The sequence below is a fragment of the Cervus elaphus genome, chromosome 24 (genome assembly GCF_910594005.1).
Source record: "Cervus elaphus chromosome 24, mCerEla1.1, whole genome shotgun sequence".
Lineage (NCBI taxonomy): Eukaryota > Metazoa > Chordata > Mammalia > Artiodactyla > Cervidae > Cervus > Cervus elaphus.
This window is the reverse complement of record NC_057838.1, coordinates 22,792,919-22,816,275: the sequence shown is the minus strand read 5'-3', so window position 1 is coordinate 22,816,275 and position 23,357 is coordinate 22,792,919. Positions and strand designations below refer to the sequence as shown.

The following is a 23,357-nucleotide window of genomic DNA, read 5'->3' as shown; positions in this document are numbered from 1 at the left end:
TGATACAGCCACTCTGGAGAATAGTATGAAGGTTCCTTAGAAAACTAAAAACAGAATTACCATATGACCCAGCAATCTCACTACTGGGCATATAACCTGAGAAAATCATTATTCAAAAAGACATACGTACTCCAGTATTCACTGCAGTACTATTTACAGTAGCCAGGGCACGAAAAAGTGAAAAAAGTGAAAGTCTTAGATGCTCAGCTGTGTCCTACTCTTTGAGACCCCATGGACTGCAGTCTGCCAGGCTCCTCTGTCCATGGAATTCTCCAGGCAAGAATACTAGAGTGGGCAGCCATTCTTTTCTTCAGAGGATCTTTCCAACCCAGGGATCAAGTCTCGGTTTCTCGCATTACAGGTGAATTCTTTACTGTCTGAGTCAAATAGGAAGTCTTATTTACAATAGCCAAGACACAGAAGTGACCTAAATAGCCGTCGAGAGATGAATGGGTAAAGATGTGGTACAGATATACAAAGGGCCATTAGTCAACCATAAAAAGGAATGAAATTGGGTCATTTGTAGAGATGTGGATGAACCTAGAGTCTGTCATGCAGAAGGAAGTCACAGAGAAAAACATGTATCGTATATTAATGCATGTATATGGGATCTAGAAAGATGGTACAGATGAACCTGTTTAATGCAGGGCAGGAATAGAGACACAGACATAGAGAATGGACATGTGGACACAGCAGTGTGGGGAAGGAGAGACTGGGATAAACTGAGAGGTGAGCACTGACATATGTACACCGCCACGTATAAAACAGATAGCTAGCGGGAAGCTGCTATGTAGCACAGGGAGCTCAGCTCGGGGCTCTGGGTGATCTAGAGTGGTGGGGTGGGGGGCGGGGGGGGAAGCAAAGGAGGGAGGGGATATATATACACACACACACACACATATAGCTGATTCATTCTGCTTTACAGCAAAAACTAGCATAACATTATAAAGCAATTATACTTCAGTGAAAAAGAAAACAAATTAGATACTTAGATACATCAGGAGCTCTAAAAAAGATGCAGGTAAATGTGGACATATGGAGAATTATCTTTGCTCTCCCCAGTTTTCGAAACCATGCTAATTCAAAAACATCTTCATTTGTTTTCTTTGTATAACCAACTGTGAGGGTCTGATTTACTATACCTTAAGACTATCCTCCAAGTATAACAAGTGTTATTGGCTAACAACTTAATCCATTATGGTTCCTTGATGACAGCTGACAATTACAGGAAATAAATTCTATTTAAGCAAAAAAAAAAAAAAAATGGCTTCCCTGATAGCTCAGTTGGTAAAGAATCTGCCTGCAATGCAGAGACCCTGGTTTGATTTCTGGGTTGGGAAGAAAAAAAAAATTGACAACGTGATATGTTGATCTCTTACTGATGCATTTTGGTGTTTTTTTTTTTTTTTTAAATTTCAGCTATTGTCTTCTTCAGCTCTATTTTAAAATCCATTGTGCAAATTCTCACTGTGTTCATCCATTCTTTTTCCAAGTACACTGAGCATCTTTATGATCATTACCTTGAACTATTTATTGGGTAGTTTGCGTCTATACTGTGACTTTAGAAACTCAGTGGAAATTGCACCATTCACTGAGAAAGGAGAGACTGGTCACTTCCTATTTGTCCTCACATCCTTTCCCCCTCCTACCCATGCTATGCTCCATATCAGAATCCTTACTGCTCAGGCTTCACTGTCAGATGGATTTTGTTTGGCCCATGGAGGCAATGGCAGAAGACTGATTAGCAAGAAGAAGGGAGCAGCCAGTATCTCCTTCTGCCTCAGGTACTTTCAGTAGAGGTTTTGTCTCTTTCGTGGCTCTAGATTCTGTCAGCCTTTAGGGTCCCATCTTTCCCTGGACAGCACTGACTTCCAGACTCTGATGATATTTCCACCTCTTCTTCCTTCCAGCCTTTCATCAGGTGATGGTAACTAATCTATGGGTTGCTTCACCATCTCCAGTCTTCATCACCTGTGTTGTCAACTCCTGGTATTTAAACATCTCCACTGGAAAGACCTAGAGTGACCCTGTTTTCCTGATTGAATACCTGGGTTAAACAACACTGGTTGGAAGGAGAGAGGAAAATAAAGAGCTTTCTGAAATTTGAGGTCTTTTGTTTTTAAATTAATTTTTATTGGGGTGTAGCTGCTTTACAATGTTGTCTTTGTCTCTAATACAGCAAAGTGAAACAGCTGCACGCTTACATATGCTGTGCTTAGTCGCTCAGTCCTGTCTGACTCTTTGCGACCTCGTGGACTGTAGCCCGCCAGGCTCCTCTGTCTGTAGAATTCTCCAGACAAGAGTACTGGAGTGGGTTGCCATGTTCCCAAACCAGGAAAGATCTTCTGCATTTCAGGCAGATTCTTTACCAACTGACCTACCAGGGAAGCCTGTGCTTACATATATCCCCTCTTTTTTGGACTTCCTTCCTATTTAGGAGGTATATTTTAGATATCAAAGTGGAGATGTCAAGGAGTGACTCCTTGATGGAAGAAGCCATATTATAATATCAAGCATTCTACTCAGACCTGTCCAGGAACATCAGGACATATAAAGGGCAACATGGGTCATGGAATCAGACAAACTTAGATTCATTTCCTGTTTTACCACTTACTGGCTATATTAATTAGAAATATACTACAGCAAAAAACAAACAAATCCAAAACAAATGTTTATGGCTTGGTGCTATAGAAATGTAACACAGCTAACCTCCACATACACAGGTGGGTATGTCGAGAATGAAGCTGGATGTGAACCTAGAATTCAGGTCAGAGGTGAAGAGATGACAATTTGGCACTTGTCAGCATATAGATGACACAAGTCTGAAGACAGATTATGTAATCCAGGGAGAAAACACAAGAAAGAAGAGAAGGGGTCCAGGATGGCCCTGGGGAATTTTGATATTCGAAATTCAAATGGAAGAAGAGAAAACTGCCAAAGGACATATGGAAGACTTGTCCAGGAAGGTAAGAGGAAAATCAACAAAATATGGAGCTGCTGAAAGAAGAGAGGAGTTAATGAAGAATGAGAGGCTATCTCAAAGGACTACAAAAGATTGAGTAATTAACATGAGAAGAGGAAAACAATGCACTGAATTTGTCAGCATAGAGCTCTCCCAAGGCCATTGCAAAAGCAGCTTTCTGGGAGGGTTGCAGACTGGAGGGAGGTGAAAGAAAATAAAAACAATTTTTGTGAATGTCTCCTACAAAGAGACACAGAGGCTTGACTTCCCTGGCTTCCAGTTACTTCTCTGGTTTGGCATTAGATCTCCTGGGACTTGTTGTGACTCTCCTGGGACATCTGTGAATGCTTGCCTTTGGTGTGAGATGTTTCCAACTCTATAAATGGGGGGATGGGGGATGGAGAGGAGGATGCATGTGAGCTCATCAGTTCAAAAAATGAATGTCTTTGCTTTATGCTTACTAATATTTGGAAATGGCTGGTATGTGAGACACATGGGCTGTCCCCGCAGGGTTGGGGTACTGATCTTGTCCCTCTGAATAGGTACGTGTGCTCTTGGAGGTGTCTGATCTTGGAGGAACGCCTCTCTGCTGGGCCATGAAGATGAAGGCTGACAACACCATGCATGTCACATACGAGGCCACATCCTCCCCACTCGTAGCTATTGTTTAGCTCAGTGTTTCCCAAACTCCTCTTCATTATGATCCCTTAAGGAGCCTGTTGAGACATCTCTTCCTAATGGTCTCTATCCCATGAAATTTCATACCAAAGATATGCCGTGTCTCTGTTTATGTGCTATTTGTATATCTTTGTCTACACGTAAATGAGTAAATGTTTTTTCACTCCCCTAAAAATCAGTTTTATTGTGGTGTCACCTTCTTTGGGAATGCATGGTCTTAGCATAATGATTTATATGATTTGGAGTGGGGCTCAGCAATTTTTTCCTATGAGGAGCTAGATAGTAAATATTTGAGGCTCTGGAGGCCATATATGGTCTCTGGTCTCTGTCACATAGTCTTCCCCCCTGAACAACTCTTTAAAAATCTCAAAATGATTCCTAGCTTGCTGGCTGTACAAAAACAGGCTGTGGGCCGGATTTGACTCACATTCCACAGCTTGCTAACTCCCTGATTTGTGATGACACAAAGGGTCAAATTTCAGAGTTTAGTTGTTTTTTTTTTTTTTTTTTTCAGATTTCTTGCATGAGAGTTTGAAATACGTGATTTTATTTTAGGTTTAAAAGGCTACACAGAATTCATTCATTTATTTGTCAAGTAATGATTGACTACTTGTGGTAAAAGGTATAAAATAATTTTTCTTTTCTTGTTTTGTTTTTTGACAGTGCTTTGAATGTTTTCCCTTTAATGTAGGCAAAGCTCCCCTGCCTGTAACTTGGCCTGAGGTCCATGGAGCAGGGGAGGGGAAGCTGATAGGAGCCGTTATGAATGCACTCAGTACCTTCAATATTATGGCAAAACAACCAACTAAGTAACTAAGTGTTAAAATGAATCCAGCCAGTGATGTGCAGATCACCCTGTGGGTGATAACTAGGAGGATGCTAGACTGGTGTAGAGGGACTACTTCGGGGCCTGAGGTCAGATAGATTGGCATTGTATCTGCACTGACTTTGGTCTGGTGGCATGACCTTGGACAAGTCACTTAACCTTTTAGTTTGTGTGTCTGTAAATAATACTGCAGGTGATAATAAACCACCATTATGGAGCTGCTGGGGGGATGAACTGTGGTCTGGATCCCTTGGAGCAGCTCTGTGGGGTTGACTTCCTTCTCTCTTCCTTCATTTAACATTACTAAACTGAAGACAATATGAATACTGTTATGAATTATGTCAGAAAAGCAAGCACATACCCATTTCAGAAATGAAGACAACGGTGGCACTTTTTATAATTAGGATACTAATGGAATTCAGGAAGCACATATAGTGCACCTATAGGAAAATATCCCCCAGGCAGTCTAGTTTGGGAATCTCCATTTTTTAGAGCATCTGAAGTGCTTCTGATACAGATGGCCCATGGGCTGCACTTTGAGAATCACTGCCCTGTTATTATGCAGAAAAGTAAGCTGAGGTTTCAAGATCCCAGAGATATACAATTTATTTTTTTTACCAGGCTTCCTGGTAGAAAACAAAGTTAGTGGAGGTGATGGAATTCCAACTGAGCTATTTCAAATCCTAAAAGATGATGCTGTTAAAGTGCTGCATTCAACATGCCAGCAAATTTAGAAAACTCAGCAGTGGCCACAGGACTGGAAAAGGTCAGTTCTCATTCCAATCCCAAAGAAGGGCAATGCCAAAGAATATTCAAACTACCACACAATCACGCTCATTTCACATGCTAGCAAGGTCATGTTCCAAATTCTTCAAGATAGATTTCAACAGTACATAAACCAAGAACTTCCAAATGTACAAGCTGGATGTAGAAAAGGCAGACAAACCAGAGATCAAATTGCCAACATCTGTTGGATCATAGTAAAAGCAAAAGAATTCCAGAAAAACATCTATTTCTGCTTCATTGACTATACTAAAGCCTTTGACTGTATGGATCACAACAAACTGTGGAATATTCTTTAAGAGATGGGAATATCGGACCACCTTACCTGCCTTAGGTCAAGAAATAACAGTTAGAACTGGACATGGAACAACAGACTGGTTCCAAATTGGGAAAGGAGTACGTCAAGGCTGTATATTGTTATCTTGCTTATTTAAATTCTATGCAGAGTACATCTGCAAAATGCCAGGCTGGATGAATAACAAGCTGGAATCAAGATTGCTGGGAGAAATATCAACAACCTCAGATATGCAGATGATACCACTCTAATGGCAGTAAGTGAAGAGGAACTAAAGAACCTCTTGAGAAGGAAGGGTCAAAGAGGAGAGTGAAAAAGCTGGCTTAAAACTCAACATTCAAAAGAGAAGATCGTGGCATCCTGCCCCATCACTTCATGGTAAATAGATGGGGAAACAATGGAAACAGTGACAGATTTTATTTTCTTGGGCTCCAAAATCACTGTGGGTAGTGACTGCAGCCATGAAATTAAAAGACGCTTGCTCCCTGGAAGGAAAGTTATGACCAACCTAGAGAGTATATTGAAAAGCAGAGACATCACTTTCCTGACAAAGGTCCATATACTCAAAGCTATGGTTTTTGGTGGTAGTCATGTACAGATGTGAGAGTTGGACCATAATGAAGGCTGAGTGCGAAAGAACTGATGCTTTCAAATTGTGGTGCTAGAGAAGACTCTTAAGAGTTCCTTGGACCACAAGGAGATCAAACCAGTCAATCCTAAAGGAAATCGATCCTGAATATTCATTGGAAGGACTGGTGCTGAAGCTGAAGCTCCAATACTTTGGCCACCTGATACGAAGAGCCAACTCAGGAAAACACCTTGATGCTGGGAAAGATTGAAGGCAGGAAGAGAAGGGGACAGCAGAGAATGAAACGGCTGAATGGCATCACTGACTGAATGGACATGAGTGTGAGCAAATACCAGGAGATAGTGGACACAGAGAAGGCAATGGCACCCCACTCCAGTACTCTTGCCTGGAAACTCCCAGGGATGGAGGAGCCTGGTAGGCTGTGGTCCATGGGTTCACAAAGAGTCAGACATGACTGAGTGACTTCACTTTCACTTTTCACTGCCATGCACTGGAGAAGGAAATGGCAACCCACTCCAGTGTTCTTGCCTGGAGAATCCCAGGGACGGGGGAGCCTGGTGGGCTGCTGTCCATGGGGTCGCACAGAGTCGGACACGACTGAAGTGACTTAGCAGCAGCAGCAGTGAAGGACAGGGAAGTTTAGCGTGCTGCAGTTCATGGAGTCACAAAGAATTGGACATGATTTAGCAATCGAAAAACCACCAGGATTCCTGAAACTTCAGGGGCAATAAAGAGGGGAAAATGACAGGGTCTGTGGTAGGGGGTCTAGCACTGCTGTCTAACCGGACTCTCTGCTACTGTGATCAGGCTAAACAGGCTCCACAAGGAAACAGAATCTAGCTTGATCCAGGCTCATGTGGCCATCCTAGGTGCCCTTCCAGGTGAGAGGGTCCAGCAGACAGAGGCTCTGGGTATTCTGTCTGTTTGGGTCAGGGCCTCGAATAATTGGGGATTCAGGAAACAGATCAAAGGCAAGAGGAGAGGAATGATAAGACCTGGTGGAGTCCAGGATCTCAGACACGGTCAACGTTGAATGACCAGTTTTACTCTCCACTGACTGCAGGATAACTTCTCAAGGGTCTCTGTTTTCATAGCTGTAAAATGGGATAATTTCCACATTAGAGTGACACTACGAGGATGACATTATATAAGGTATTTAAAGCACCCTGTGTGGCACCTAGCACATTGCAAAGTGAAAGTGAAGTCACTCAGTTGTGTCTGAGTCTTTGCGACCCCATGGACTGCAGCCTACCAGGTTCCTCCATCCATGGGATTTTCCAGGCAAGAGTACTGGAGTGGGTTGCTGTTTCCTTCTCCAGGGGATTTTCCCCACCCAGGGATCAAATCCAGGTCTCCCGCATTGTAGGCGGATGCTTTACCGTTTGAGCCATGAGGGAAGTCACCCTAGCACACTGTAGGTCCTCAATAAATAGGGGATCATTACTGGGGCAGGGAGAGTTCTGATTCAATATGAACCCTGGAGGGCTGATCAGGAGATCAGGCTCACACCAGTCTGGAAAGAGCCAGAGGAATGGTCACCTCCTGAGATATGTAGCAGCAGTGAGGTGGCCCCCATAATCCCTAAGAGGAGGGTGAGGCTTTGTGCAGGGATCACGCTACTTTGGACAGAGGCGACCCGGGTTCCAGGTAGCTGAGCCTGCGGATGGAAGGGCTCATTTTCTTCACTGCTGGGGCCTCAGCAGAGAACCCTACAGAGCCAGGCTTTGGGCTTCGGGATGCAGGTCAGTGGGAGTGGCCAGCCTCACTGGGTCTGAGACCTCCTCCATACTCCATCCAGAACATCCATTTTGCCGGGGTAGTCACTCCCAGAGACACTAACCTTGTGGATGTGGGTGAGAGCGGAGAATCTACATCTAAAACCCTCTCCATGAACTCCCCTCCCCTCTGGTCTCCAGCCTTAGAAACACTGTTCTGGGAGGTGGGAAGACAGGCGTAGGGAACAGGGGTCTTGGCTTTTTGTGTTTGAAGCCCCTCCTTTGAATTTGGGGGACACATTAGGAGGGGTCATAGAAATTAATCTGCCATTAGTAAGAGCGGCCTCTCCTGTATGATCCCATGACCACATAACAATGTCTCACGCTGCCTCAGAAGCTCCTGTCACCCCAGTGGTGCCTGGTTTGCCCTCAGAAAGTTGCTTCAGTTTGAGCAAAACAGTTACGGCTCTGATTGCACTCCTCAACATACCGGGGGCGGGGGTGGGGGGCATATTCTCGTGTTCATCCTTGGAGTCCTGTTTGACTTCTTGCTGTGCCCCCACCTCTTATTCCCAGCAAGCTGTGTTCCCCTCCACCTTGCTTTGGAGGACAGAGTGTCAGCTGACTATTTGGAATGTACCCCTGTTATAGGAAGAGTAGATCTTATGTATGATCAACAGCTGGGGGTGAGCTTGTTCCAGAACTATTTTTCTTGGACGCTGGGGTTAAGAGCCATGGACATAGACACACAGAGAGATGGGGAAGAGAGAGAGATGTGCAGAGCCCCAAAGCAGGAGTTGAACTTGATGGAGACAGGTGAGGCACCATTCAGGATAAAATATTTCCTTTTTCACAGGAGTCAGTGCTTGCAAGTGATTCTCAGGCTGAGAGAAAGCCTCCACTTTTTGTTTCTCTGATGCCTTACAGGGTGAGAGGCTGTGTTCCCTGTGTGGACTGACTCCGCACACCCGTGGATCAGCTGGGTCACATGGATCATCGTCACAATGCTGGAGCTTTCCAGCTTCTGGTCTGGCTTCAGTAGTTTGGATGTGAACTGAGACAAGTCTTTGGAATTCACCCTGTTCCTCCTCTAGGGCATGGGAGCTTGTCCCTGCGGTTTTTCTGTCTTTTCTTTGTTGGTGCAAGCACAATGTGTTCATGCTAATTGGATGTATCTGACTGAAACTGTTTTCTGCCATCATTATGAATGGAAAATGATGATTATTATTTATAAGAATTTCAAACAAAAACATACTCCTTATAAACGAATGTAGAACTAATGTTGTATGGAAATAGCATAATTTTTAAACTGAAGACACGGACATCTGTCAGCTCTTTTGCCATCTGCGTGGTTTTGGAGGCAGCAGGCAGTTAAATGCATTGCCCTCAATGTGCTAAAGTTTCACAGGCCTGGGAGTGAATCTCTGATGTTAAAAAAGGCTCTGCCGAGTTGAATTTTTGCAGGGTGGAGTACCAGTGGGCAAAGCTTTCAGGGCAAAGCTTTTGCAGGCCAGTGCTGTTCAAAGTGTGGTCTGAGGCCATGCCAGTTGGACAACTATGTGAGCCTGGTCCATGAGGACATAAGTATGAAAATGGTTAGCACACAGTTTAGTTTTCATGTTTGTTTGAAGTTTTCTTTTTTTAAAAAATACATTTAGAATTTTGATAGCAGTTTGGCATCACTGATGTGTCCCAGGGCTGACTGGCGATTTTGTCTTTGAATGGCATGTTGACTAGTCTGGTGGTGACCTTCATGATGAGTTGCATGTGGTGTGAGCTGCAAACCTGTCGCACCTGGTTGGGCCATGTGAAAAGTTGGAGATGAGTATCCTGAGCTTGTGGAAATTGCTTTAAACTCTCTTCTTCCATTTCTGTCAACATACTCTTCTATAGGATTGGTTTCTACTGTCAGTCTATAATTCTAATTAAGACAAAACAGAAATCACTTAGATATACCTTACTGCCTGTGACTAGCACTGTCAATCCAATTTTGGATTGCAAATGCCTCGGAGGTGAGCACAAATCTGGATATGAGAGATGAAGCCAGCAAATCAGGAGCCAGGGCAGGTCAGAGCAGGGGTGGAGCTGGGGGTAGGGACCCAAGTGAAGTTCAGGGGTGAAGAGTGGGGCACCAAGTGCCTCCTCGTTGTTGGGGTGTGGGCGATGAATGGGGAAGAGTTGGGAAGAGGGAGCAGGGAAAAAGAACCTGGTCTACTAACACCTTACATATTTTAATCCTACAGTCTTAGGATGGTATTTGTTCTAAGCTCAGGCTTCAAAATGGATAAAAACAAGTGCACACGAATCCCAGCATGCCCATCATCCGCTGAGTAGAACACCTGGAGCTTAGCTGTCTTCTCTAGGGAATGAAAATGAGGGTTTTTCTGGCAAGGTGCTTATGCCAACTGCTACCCATGGTGCAGTTAGAGCTTGAAATAGCACAAGAAACTGCTGGGGGCAGGAAGGGGATTGTACTGAAGTTTGTTTGTCATTGAATTATAGTTAGGGCCACAATAAAATACAAGGAGGGAATGTTTCGCAAAAACTATGAAGCTAAAAAGTATTTTTATTCCAAAAAGGTTCAGTTGGTGCTAAAATGTCAAAACAGCAGGTGGTTCACTATTCTTTTTTGTAAGTTCAATAATGTGATTTCAGAATTAAAAAGACTGACAAGTCCTGTGGACTTCTGTTGCATTTCTTCACTGAGACACATTGAGACATGTCTTCCAAGTCAGTTTTATAAACATTTACCTTCTGCCCCCAAGCCCCGTACATGCTTGGCAATGAAATAGCTGTGGGATATGGGGCCCCGGGATCACTTCATTATTTTGGTTTGACTGGATTGTTAACTCAGATGGGTAATGCATTAAAAAAATAATAATATTGCAAATGAATGAAGTGAAAGCAGAAAACTTGGCCAAAGTCACTCAGGTAGGTACTGGCAGTTGGAGCTGGAATTCAGGATTGTTCAGTGGATGGGGTTGACATGCGTTCTTGCCCAAGACTCTCGTTCACTGCTTAAATCATCAAATCACAGAAAATCATTTAACAGTCACCAGGCAAGTCAGATAGGAAAAGGACACACCACCAGAAGCCAGTGGGTCTTATTTATTGGTGTGCAGACCTAATCTGGAGATAGCGAGAAAGCAACAGAAGCCCTTATCTCTGACAGAGGCAGGGCAGGGCGGGCCAGCAAATTATGATGGAAATAGGAACACCAAGGGGCACTGGCCTCATCTGCTTCTCCTTCCACTTATTCTTGACACATGTGATTTATGAATCCCAGTTCTTTTGTCCCATTATGGAATGGAGCTATCAGTTTCGTGTCCTGACACTAATTTTGTTCTAAGCCGTTCTGTCCATTCTTTTGCATTTCCTGGCAACATCTGTGTACCCGCTTGTCAGTTCCATAAATCATTATAGATAAGCAAAGCCTTCTCTTAACCTTTAGGAAAGATAACATGACCAATATTTTCTGAGCATATCCTTGCCAGGTTTGCTTTGGGGAGATAAATGGGACCCATCTTGATGGTGCATCACTAAACAACAGAGTGATTTATGGGGTGGAATGGGCTTTGCTCTCTGTGACTCTCCCAAAACCTTTTCAAATGTCTTGGAAGAATCATGGTGAGTTGAAAGAGAACATAGTAAAGATTTTTGGTGAAGACTTTCTATGGAGGATTTCTGCAGCTGTTCCTAGGCACCAAGGGAAGTAGAGTGTGAAAAGTTTTAATACAGTCACTTAAATTATCTAGATATTCTTTTTGAGGGATGTGAGTCTTATGTTTTCTTTCTGTAGGTTTATACAGACTCCACCAAAAAGTCTCAACCAAGAAGGCTCCTTCTAGCTCCCAAAGACACACATATGCAGTCTGCTTCTAGAATGAAGGGAATTGAACTAAGATACAGGAATGTATATAGCTTTTGAGAAAATCTGTTTACTATAGCATAACCATGGTCCTGCACACCTAAAGTAAGAATATATCAACAAAACACATGTCTAGCATAAACGTCAGAGACAGAAAATGTGTTGTGGCTGATGTTCAAGCTGGTTTTAGAAAAGGCAGAGGAACCAGAAATCAAATTGCCAGTATCTGCTGGATCATCAAAAAAGAGAGTTCCAGAAAAACATCTATTTCTGCTTTATTGACTACGCCAAAGCCTTTGACTGTGTGGATCACAATAAACTGTGGAAAATTCTTAAAGAGATGGGAATACCAGACCACCTGACCTGCCTCTTGAGAAACCTGTATGCAGGTCAGGAAGCAACAGTTAGAACTGAACATGGAACAACAGACTGGTTCCAAATAGGAAAAGGAGTACGTCAAGGCTGTATATTGTCACCCTGCTTATTTAACTTATATGCAGAGTACATCATGAGAAATGCTGGACTGGATGAAGCAAAAGCTGGAATCAAGATTGCAGGGAGAAATATCAATAACCTCAGATATGCAGGTGACTTTGCCAACAAAGGTCCGTCTAGTCAAGGCTATGGTTTTTCCAGTGGTCATGTATGGATGTGAGAGTTGGACTATGAAGAAAACTAAGCACTGAAGAACTGATGCTTTTGAACTGTGATGTTGGAGAAGACTCTTCAGAGTCCTGTGGACTGCAAGGAGATCCAACCAGTCCATCCTAAAGGAGAGCAGTCCTGGGTGTTCATTGGAAGGACTGATGTTGAAGCTGTAACTCCAATCCTTTGGCCACCTGATGCAAAGAGCTGACTCACTGAAAAAGACCCTGATGCTGGGAGGGATTGAGGGCAGGAGGAGAAGGGGGCGACAGAGGACAAGAAGGTTGAATGGCATCACCGACTCAATGGACAGGAGTTTGGGTGGAGTCCAGGAGTTGGTGATGGACAGGGAGGCCTGGCGTGCTGCGGTTCATGGGGTCGCAAAGAGTTGGACACGACTGAGTGAGTGAACTGAACTGAATGGAGACACAGGCAATGGAGTTAAACAGTGGGTTGGTTTCAATGACTCTTGTCCATGGAGTGAACTTGGGCTGTACTGGGTACTTAAATTCATCTGTCTTGCTCCCTTGTAAAATATGGATAATGTGTGTGTACCTAAGTGTCATAAGGATGAAGAGAGACATTATCCTGCCTTTCCATGAAGCATTTTTTTCCTCCTCAGTATGGAGACTTGGACTGATGATAGCTACTTATTTTATAGCACATGATGATCCTAATTCCCTTCACAGTCTCTCTTTATGAATTCCTTTGTTGTCTCTTTCATCTCCCATTTCCATTCCTAGGTTCTGTTCTCAAGAAGCTCCCACTCTAGGGGAAAATCAGAGGTATCACATTATGGTGTTGAAATCATTTGACTTGCTGCCTTTTGCTCATCAGCTGGATGGCTGAGTTTCAGTTCCCAGGGCTGTCTTTTTAACTTAGCTCCATCCACAGAATCGAGAGAATACCAAGATGATATGCTTTAGAGTTGGCAGAATGAGGTTGGGACCTAATTTATTTATTTATTTTTTTTTTCAGGATAAATAAACACATACATACATGGATACACACTCTTTTCTTTCTTTTTCCTTTTCAGGGGATATCATGGGATTTTGTTTTTGTTTTTGGTAGGCATTCACTTATGCAAATTTTTAAAACTGCTCACCTTTTTTCATTTTGCTTTTGGAATAAGGGGGTCTCTGATTTGGTCTTTACCATCCATCAGGGTTGGGACTTGATGCCCTTGGTCCTGCTCAAAATCCGTGCAGTTTCTGCCTGAATTCCCTTTGGCGGCAGAAGTGAATAATTCCTAGCTCAGTTTATTCTGGGTCCCTTGGCAGGGGAAATGGAATCTTTTTTATTTTTTAATCTCCAGTCTTTTTTTTTTTTTTTTTTTGCCACACAGCACAGCTTGCAGAATCTTAATTCCCTGATCAGAGATTGAACCTGTGAAAATACAGAGTCGTAGCCACTGGCCCACCAGAGAATTCCCTCCACTGTCTTTGTCTTGTTTTCATCATCTTTTTCGTTTTAAAGCCTTTATTGAATTATTGAACTTGTTACAATATTGCTTCTGTTGTCTACATTCTGGTCTTTTGGGCTTGAGGCACTGAGATCTTAACTCCCTGACCAGAGATCGAACCCACCAGGGATCGCTCCCCTGGATTGGAAGGCAAGTCTTAGCCACTGAACCACCAGGGAAGGCCCTCCCCCCACTTTAAAAAAAACAAATGCAGTTTGTGGCAATTTCTAGTATTCATTATCTACTGCTACTAGAGTGTCGGAGGGATTTCCTTTTTGGGGGCTAACAGATTATCAGTGCTCCTCTCTTCCGCCAGGGTCGTCTTCTTGGGGTTGCAGGATGCAATTAGATAAGGAGGTAAGGTCCTGAGGAAGGTGGGACTTATGTGGGTTGCCAAAACAGCACCCTTATTGCCATACCACCAGCAAGAGAAGTTTTGTTTTGTAAATCTTGAGGCTATAAACGAATAAGGCTTCACAATTAAAGAAAATTTCATTACAGATTGTATGCTTATGAAAGGAGTATTTTCATGCCTTTAATTCTGTTTAATTTGATATTTGTATTACCGTCATGGCTTTTTTTCTTTATTAAATATTTTTTTCCTCAGTTTAAGCTCTCGGTACCATTTTGGGTTAGGAGTACGTATACACAGGATATAGTTGAGTTTACTTTCTGACCGTGTATAAGAATTCTCCCCTTTCGACAGGGAATCTACCTCAGATCATCTGTTTTCTAACAAAAATATTTCGCCATTCCATGACTTCTGTTCTGTTTACTCCTCTACATATTTTCTTTCCTTTTATTTTCTCAGTCACTTGTTAAGTGTATGTCAAGCCTTCAGTTTAGCTCTTTTTGTTCAGCTTTTTAGAAATATTCATCTCTTTTTCCAATTTTTAAATTCAGGGACTAAAAGGTCCTTTTTATGTCATTCTTGGGATTAAGATTGATTATATTTCCCCCCTCACTCCATCTTTGATACTCTAATTTGGGATTACATATCTGGACTATTATCACTATTGAATACTCTTGCTTTTGTTACATAACTTTAGTTTTGATTCTGTTTGTGTGTGTGTGTGTTTGCATCAACCAAAATTCAATTCTGATTTCTGTTTTTAATTCCTTGCCACAATTTCCCAATGACTTCATTTTTTCCAGTGAGTTGCTATCTTGAGTCCGTACTTTAGTCTGTTACTTTCTAGTTTATTTTACATCTGACAAATAGAGTTGATATATTCTTGTATTTTAGTGAGAGCATAAATTAGATTTGTTATGAAAATTTCCTTTGTATCTTATAGCAGTGTCATTCAATGTTTGCTGTTTCCCTGCATCATGTAGGAAGTAGGGGGGAAAGGAGAATGAAAGGTGCCTGGTGTTTGGTATGAGCAACCAGGTGGATGACATCTCATTTGGATATTCCACTGTGGATATGTGAAGTGTGAGCTATCTTCTAGATAATCCTCTGATGGTATATTAAGTTTAAAATTCACTGGAGATGTAAAGATAGTTGTCACCTTTATATGTGTGCTAAGTTGCTTCAGTTATGTCCAACCCTATGGAACCCTTTGGACTGTAGCCCACAAGGCTCTTCTGTCCATGGATTCTCCAGGCGAGAATACTGCAGTGGGTTGCTATGCCTTCCTCCAGGGGATCTTCCCAACCTAGGGATCAAACCCGCATCTCCTGCAACTCCTGCATTATAGGCGAATTCTTTACTGCTGAGCCACCAGAGAAGCCCCTATGTATGGGTCTTATTTAAAATGATAGGACTCTGCTGCTGCTGCTGCTAAGTCACTTCAGTCATGTCTGACTCTGTGTGACCCCACAGACAGCAGCCCACCAGGCTCTGCCGTTGCTGGGATTCTAGAGTTCATCAAATGAGGATAAAAAGAGAGAAGAAAAGACCCAGTCCTGAGGAATGCCAGGGTTCCTGGGTAGGAATACACAGATTTGGGGTAGGGGCAGAGTCATAACGAAGCAGTTGCTACTGCTGTTTAGTCGTTTAGTTGTGTCCAACTCTTTCGCGACCCCATGGAGTATAGCCCACCAGGCTCATCTGTCCATGGGATTTTCCAGGCAAGAATACTGAAGTGGGTTTCCATTTCCTTCTCCAGAGGATCTTTCTGACCCCGGAATTGAACCTGAGTCTCCTGCATTGGCAGGCAGATCCTTTACCACTGAGCCACCAGGGAAGCCCACGAAGAAGCAGAAAAGGAACCAATGATGTCAGAGGAAAAGTAGGAGATGATACGTTACAGAATCCAAGAAAGGCAAGTGCTTAAGGCCACTTATTAGTTTCAGTATAGCATGAAATTAGCCATTTAGACAATCTAGACTTGCTAGTTAAAATAAACTTCGCCCAGCTGAATATAAAGTTGAACACCAACTGGATGAAACAAAGTAAGCAACCATCTAATTAACATTGGGAATACCAGGAAAAAAAAATAACTGCCTACTCTCGAATCCTTCATTCAACCTATGAGCATGGGGAGCATAATGGTTTTCGGTCAAACGTAGAACAGTTGAGATTTTTATTTTAAAGTCTTAAATTATATCTGAACATCTGGTTCTGGAACCACGCGTTGTTTACCCATTCTAGTAGTTTAAATAGAAAAGGTAGTTAACGAGTACTCAGAGAATCAGGCGTGGAGGCTCTGAAGTTAGGAGGAAAATCAAAATTATATTCACCAGGGTTCCTCACAGGTACAGTCCCATGACTAAACAAACATTCATCCCACACTTCTCATCAAGGACAGTGACCTGGCTGTTGGTAGGAATGTAAACTGGTGCAGCCATTATGGAAAACAGTAAGAAGGGTCCTCAAAAAACTAAAACTAGAATTGCCAAATGATCCAGCAATCCCTCTCCTGGGCATAGATCCACATAAAACTATAATTTGAAAAGACACATGCACCCCTATGTTCATAGCAGCACTATTTACAAAAGCCAAGATAAGGAAACAAGCTAAACGTCCATCGACAGATGAATGGATAAAGATGTGGTACATACATATAATGGAAAACTACTCAACCATAAAAAAGAACGAGAAATGCCATTTGCAGCAACTTGGATGCAACGACAGATTATCATACTAAGTGAAGTAAGTTAGAAAGAGAAAGACACCATATGATACCACTTATATGTGGAATCTAAAATATGACACAAATGAACATATCTGTGAAACAGAAACACACTCAAAGGCAAAGAGATGAGACTTGTGGTTGCCAAAGAGGGAGGGGGATGGGGAGGGGAGGACTGAGAGCTTAGAATTACCAGATGCAGAGTAGTATATATACGGGAGAGATAAACAAGAAGGTCCTACTGGATAGCACTGGGAACTATATTCAATACCTTGTGATAAACCAGCATGGAAAAGAATATGAAAAAGAATATATATGTTTAATTGAGTCACTTTGCTGTATGGCAGAAGTTCACATGACATTGTAAATCACCCATACGTCAATGAAATTAGAAAAATAATAACTGACATTAGCCTTAAAAAAAAATAAAAAAGGACAGTGACCTGAGAAACTGCTGTGAAATCCACTGGCTGATGTTACAGTTTCTGCAATACCGATACTTCTCTCTCAAACTCCCCCTTCTTTCCAGGGAAAGGGACTCTGTGCTCCATCCTCCCATGTCTTGCTTTCTAAAGGGAAATCTGTGGGGCCATTTTACTTCTGTGTCCTATCTGCAAGGAAGGCCAGGAGAGCAAGTTCCCTTGCATTGGTGAGTCTCACAACGTGGAAAAAACAAAATACAGGAAGGGTCTTCGAAAGGTGCTGAAAGCCATCAGTAAGACAAATACAGAAAACAGACTGAATCCCAGTAAAGTCACCGGAAGCCTCAGTGATAGGAAAACTGGGAGAACAGTCCTAATCTACTTCTGTAATCAGTCTATGTCATTTCTTCTCATAGCATTTTAAGTTTGCTATCTTGCTAAAAAAATATTTTTAAAATTTTGATTTTTTACAGCACATAAGAATAGAAAACAAGCATGATTCTTAGTTCTCTTAACTTGCCACACCTGTCTTTTCTTCTTTTTATTTAGTCCTTTCAAGTGTCATTGTCTGGGAGTGACTCTGAGGTGGTGATTTGAAAGTAGGAGGTTGTCTGGGGGTATTCTCTTGGTCATAGCACCTGTAAAGAAGGGAGAATAGGGACTTCCTTGATGGTCCAGTGGCTAAGACCCCAAGCTCCCAACGCAGGGCACCTGGGTTTGATCCCTGGTCAGGCAACTAGATCCCACATGTCTTAACTAAGACCTGGCACAGCCAAATAAATAAATACATTAAAAAAAACAATTTTTAAAAAGGGAGAGTATTAGCACTGGGCAGAGGGAGAAATAACAGCAGCACCTGCAAGGTGTATGAGCATTTCCTTATCCATAAATGAATCATGTGTAAAGAAGCTTTGTGATAAAGTGAGACTGGTAGCTCAGATGGTTAAGAGTCTGCTTGCAATGAAGGAGACCTGAGTTTGATCCCTGGGTTGGGAAGATGCCCTGGAGAAGGAAATGGCAACCCACTCCAGTATTCTTGCCTGGGAAATCCCATGGACAGAGGAGCCTAGCAGGCTACAGTCCATGGGGTCGCACAGAGTTGGACACAACTGAGCGATTTTCATTTTCTTTCAAGAATGGAAAAGGCTGGGTTACTCTAAGTAAAATAGGTTTTTCATTCTTTTCTTTGTTAACAGAATTTATGCATTGTGAATCTTTGAGAGTAGACAAAATTTTCTGATTTACTTGACCTTTTTAAAAAATTTTTTTAAAGCAACACACTTTTGGGAGATGCTGGATCACCCTAATTCCTTTAGCCCTGGGGGTTTTGCAGTTGATATACATGGAATTAAGCACACTCCACAGACCTGACCTCGATGGTCAGATAATCCTCCATTCTTCTTTATTAAAACTAATATAACTTTTATCTTATGAAAAAAAAACCTGTATCTTCTTATTAGAAGATTTACATAAATGAAGCATCCACAACCTTACCATCTGCACATCACTGGTGAGACCTGTGTGTGTATTCTTTCATAATTTAAAAATGCATATTTATAGTTACTAAAATATGGGATTGTGCCTTAATTTATTTTATGCCCTGATTTTTCACTGAATAATACACAACAAACAGGTTTTCATTTCCAAACCACACACCCACAGGATCATCTTTAGTGTCATATGGGTATCTTGTAACTTAATTCATTCCTTACTATTGGACATTTAGATTTGTCTACAACATTATTGGGGCTTCCCTTGTAGCTCAGTTGGGAAAGAAACTGCCTGCAATGCAGGAGACCTGGGTTTGATTCCTGGGTAGGGAAGATCCCCTGGAGAAGGAAATGGCAACCCACTCCAGTATTCTTGCCTGGAAAATCTCATGGACAGAGGAGCCTGGTGGGCTACAGTTCATGGGGTCGCAAGAGATGGACACGACTTAGCAACTAAACCACCACCACAATGTTATTATGCAAACAACTCCCTTATTAAAAATAGTGCTGCAATGGGACTTCCCTGGTGGTCCAGTGCTAAGTGCCAAGACTGTGCTCCCAGTGCAGGGGCACTTGGTTTGATCCCTGGTCAGGGAACAATACCTCATATGCCGCAATTAAGAGTTCGCATGCTGCAACTAAAGATTCTACATGCCTCAACTGAGACCCGGTACAGCCAAATAAATTAAAAAAAAAAAAAGCTTCTAATAAGCACAAATAAATATAAAAAAAGTGCTATAAAAACATTCTTGTGTCTAAGTCTTTTACATACTCCCTTAACAAGTCTCCCTTATTTTAAATCTCCCTTAACAAAACTTCTTAATCTTAGAGAAGCTAATTTAACCATCTTAAGATTCAGTTTTCTCCTCTGTAAAATGGAACTTTTAAGAGAATCTCCCTTTCATGAGGCTAATGTGCTGTAGTCCATGGGTTTGCAAAGAGTTGGTGATCACTTATTGTGGGGGAGGGAGCAGCTGGTGAATGTGAATCGGAGTGAGGGCAGGGCCACACATTCCTCTTTCAAAGAACCTGTTATTTAAAGGCATGGAGACGTGGTGAACTGTGAGGGTGAATCACAGATCACGTTCTCAGTTTTGTAACGGAGGAGACTTTTCTGCATAGAAGTCAGAGAGGACAGAAAATTATTTCAGAATAAGTCAGAAAATAAGTCAGAAAATTATTTCAGCCTACATTCTTTCAGAGGTTACTTGGGATGGCCATTTACATCTGTCATCTTAAATCTCCAAGAGGCAGATTAATCTCCATCTTAAGCTTCATGGTACTATTATCATTTTTGTTTCACCAGTAAAGAGAGCGAAGCCAGAGTTATATAACTTGCTTAGTGACAGAGCAAGCGGGGTGCTACTTCAGCCTAGTAGATGGACTGTAAAGTCTTGGCTTGTTTCTTATTTACTAAATAAAGATGGTGGAAACATCTTCTTCTTCCTCCCATCCAAGAAATCCAATACACATGTGGGTGGTACTGTGAATGTCCTGGCATAGACAGCGAGGGTCTGAGACTACTGAGAGACCTAGGGTGAGATCATGCTGCTCACATGGCCTTTTCACCTCCTGACTGACCCCGGGTGTGCCTAGAGCACTGGGCAACTTCACAATGAATGCATTGAGCTTCTGGTAGAGCTTTCTGCGTCTCTGCTGGATGTGGCCAAAGCAGCCAGAACTCTTGGCAATTGCATCCAGATGTTGCCTTTAGCTGGAAAGCAAACAGCAACTACCTCAGCCTCTTTCTGGATCCAACAGAAGAAGCTTTGGGTTTGGTGTACTTCTTGGTGGATTTGCTGACACATTTCTTTTCATTTAGGGCCAAATGTTCTGAAAGCAGAGCCTGCATTGTATTTGCCAAACATGCATAAAAACACAAACAAAACTCATGTTTGCAAGCCCCAAATAAGCCCTTCTTACGCCTTAAGTGCCTCTGGAAACCATCCAGTGCCACAGTGGGTACGGTGTCTGAATAGTCCTTCATAATTGTGTATGCAAAGGATGCATATTCAGGGTTGTGTGAATGTCTCTAATTGCCTTTGATTACATGGCACGCTCTGTCCTACTCTCTTGAAATGAGGGTTCTTTACAAACCAGTGGCTTCCTAAATTTGAAATAGGTTCCCGTGGAGTGAAATTCTGTACAATGGAATTTTCTAATTGGAGCTGGGAGGAAAAGAGAGGGAGGAGAAATGGAAGGGGACACCAAATTCTAAACCGATAAAAAGAAAAATCTAAATGTAAATTATTACATCCCATTGCTTTTCTCCCAAACAACTCTGTAGGCAGAATAGAACTGGCACCTTGGCCAAGTTCCTGCTGGGTAGTAGACTTGTGTAGCCTTTAATAGCATCTGATGCTTCTTGGAGCCTTGTTGGATAAATATAAAAGTCAAAAGGGCCAACCGTAGGCAAGACAGAAGATGTGGGGTAATGTGTCTCATATTGTCTATTCATGCCTTCATAGGGCCTAGTATCCATCCTCCCCGTCCATGCTGGGAATGGGGGTGAACAAGACTTGTGAGGGACCCTGGTCACCAGATGGTTGTTGCCCGTGTGGACTGTTTGGATGGGAGCTGGAGAGACTCTTAGGATTACCTTGCACTAGATGACAAGAAGTAATGGGTTGCCCACTGGCAATTATAGAAGGCAATGGAAAGGTCAACAACTTAGCACTATCTTGGTTTACTCAAAACTCTTTACAACTCATGTTATAAAGCTGAGCTGGGAGTTCCCCGGCAGTCCAGTGGTTAAGAATCTGCCTGCCAATGCAGGGGACACAGGTTCAACTCCTGGACCAGGAGGATCCCACACACTGTGGGGCAACTTTCCGTGCCCACGAGAAGCTACAGTGAAGAGTAGCCCCTACTTGCTGAAACCAGAGAAAGCCCGTGTGTGGAACAAAGACCCAATGCAACCAAAAATAAATAAATATATATACACTCTTTTGTAAAAGCTGAGATGATTCCTGCCTTCTCTGAGTCCATTCATGTCCCTCAATGCTGGGCCTACACTTTTGTTTATGTGTTTTATGTAGTCTTTCACATTGGGGGAAAACTAATCAGATGTAACAAGCATAGAGATTATGCTGACAGGGAAACATTTTACAGGCTATACATTTTATTGCTTATACCCCATTTTCACCCAAAGATGGTACATGTGCTTCAAGCAGGAAACTTAAAGCCAGCAGTGATACATTATAACCAATTTTCTCTGGAGTCTGAAGCATACTGTTGGCCACACAGTGTTTAAAAAAATCATCTTTCTTTTTCTGAGTCATAGGTTCACAGCTAAAATTTTTCGTAATGAATTGAGCCTGAATTTCCCATTTTACAAAAGGCAGCAAGAGTACCAATCACACAAATGGAATACATATAACACACCAGAAGACAGAACTGCCACAAATCCTCCCAACTGCTACTGAGTCCCAAAACACTCCCCAACACAAATGGATCATAATGACTGGTCAGAACCAACTGGCAAAAGGGCCCAGAGAGCAGGTGCTCACAAATGGTCCTTAAAATCAGAGACACGCCAGAACCAATGACAAAACATCAAAATAACAGTGCTCATAAATGGTCCTAACATCACACTCACGTCAGAACCAGTTGGCAAAGATGCCCAAATAGCACTTCGTGCTCGAAAGAGAAGTTAGCCGGGTCTTGACGAACTTACTGGGTCACGGGGCTTGTCAGCTTGGCCAGATGCATGATTCCGTTCCACCAAGGAAAAGCGTACACTGCCGCCAGTGCTGAGCAGGGGAGAGGCAGAGAGGGTCTCCCCCAAAAATGGTTTCAGCAGCTGCTGGGAAGAGTGTCCCAAACCACCTGTCTGGGAGCAGTGGCTCCTCGAAGCCTTCCGGGCATGTTATCATGGCGGCGGCTCCGCTTTGGGGAAAACCCCCAGGAGCCAGATATCGCGAGAGCACAGCCTCACACCGGCACCAAAAACTTACCTAAAGTGGGTTCGGGAGTTTGCCGCTTAAAAGCCAATATAGAGGCAAGGTTGGTGGAAAGGAAAGCTTTATTTTGGAAGCTAGCAACCAGCTGAGGGGTAGAGAGGAGCTTTTATAGGTGAAGGGAGGGGGCCCCATGCAGAAACAGCACAGTCAGCTCTGCCAGTCATCTTGATACTGGCCGTCGGTGGTCTGATCAGTGTGGTCTTGATTGTTTTAAGTACAGTTAGTCTTCAGTTCTGGGGTCGGTTTGTTTCCATTTGTTTGGGGCCAATTCTCAGGATTGAGGCAGCTTACTTCATGCCTACAGTTTGATCCTCATGTAGTTAACTTCTTCCATCTGGTGGGGGTTTCAGTATCTACAGAATAGCTCCAAGGATGTGGGTTGTCTTCCTCTCTTTCTCCAGTGTCTGGTGTCTTGTAATATTAAGTTTCAGAAGAAAAAAAAAAAAAGTTTCAGAAGAGAAAACTGCTCAATAAAAAATGCAACTCTACTTTTCTTAACTGTGCTCTAGACCATAGCTTTTTTGGTTAGTATTGTGGTTTTCATTTGGGTTCTTCAGGGGATAAATGCAATCCAGCTGTTTGG

General features: G+C 42.6%; 1 long non-coding RNA gene across 3 annotated transcripts in view; it reads right to left on the bottom strand.

The window, feature by feature from the left end:
• LOC122682712 overlaps positions 1 to 22,701 on the bottom strand; it is a 69,591-nt gene extending 46,890 nt beyond the window's left edge. For all 3 annotated transcript variants that reach the window (XR_006337485.1, XR_006337487.1, XR_006337486.1), the window contains exon 1: positions 22,489 to 22,701. This is a non-coding gene — a long non-coding RNA (uncharacterized LOC122682712). The remainder of the gene's footprint in view (positions 1 to 22,488) is intronic.
• Between the last annotated feature and the right edge of the window lie 656 nt (positions 22,702 to 23,357).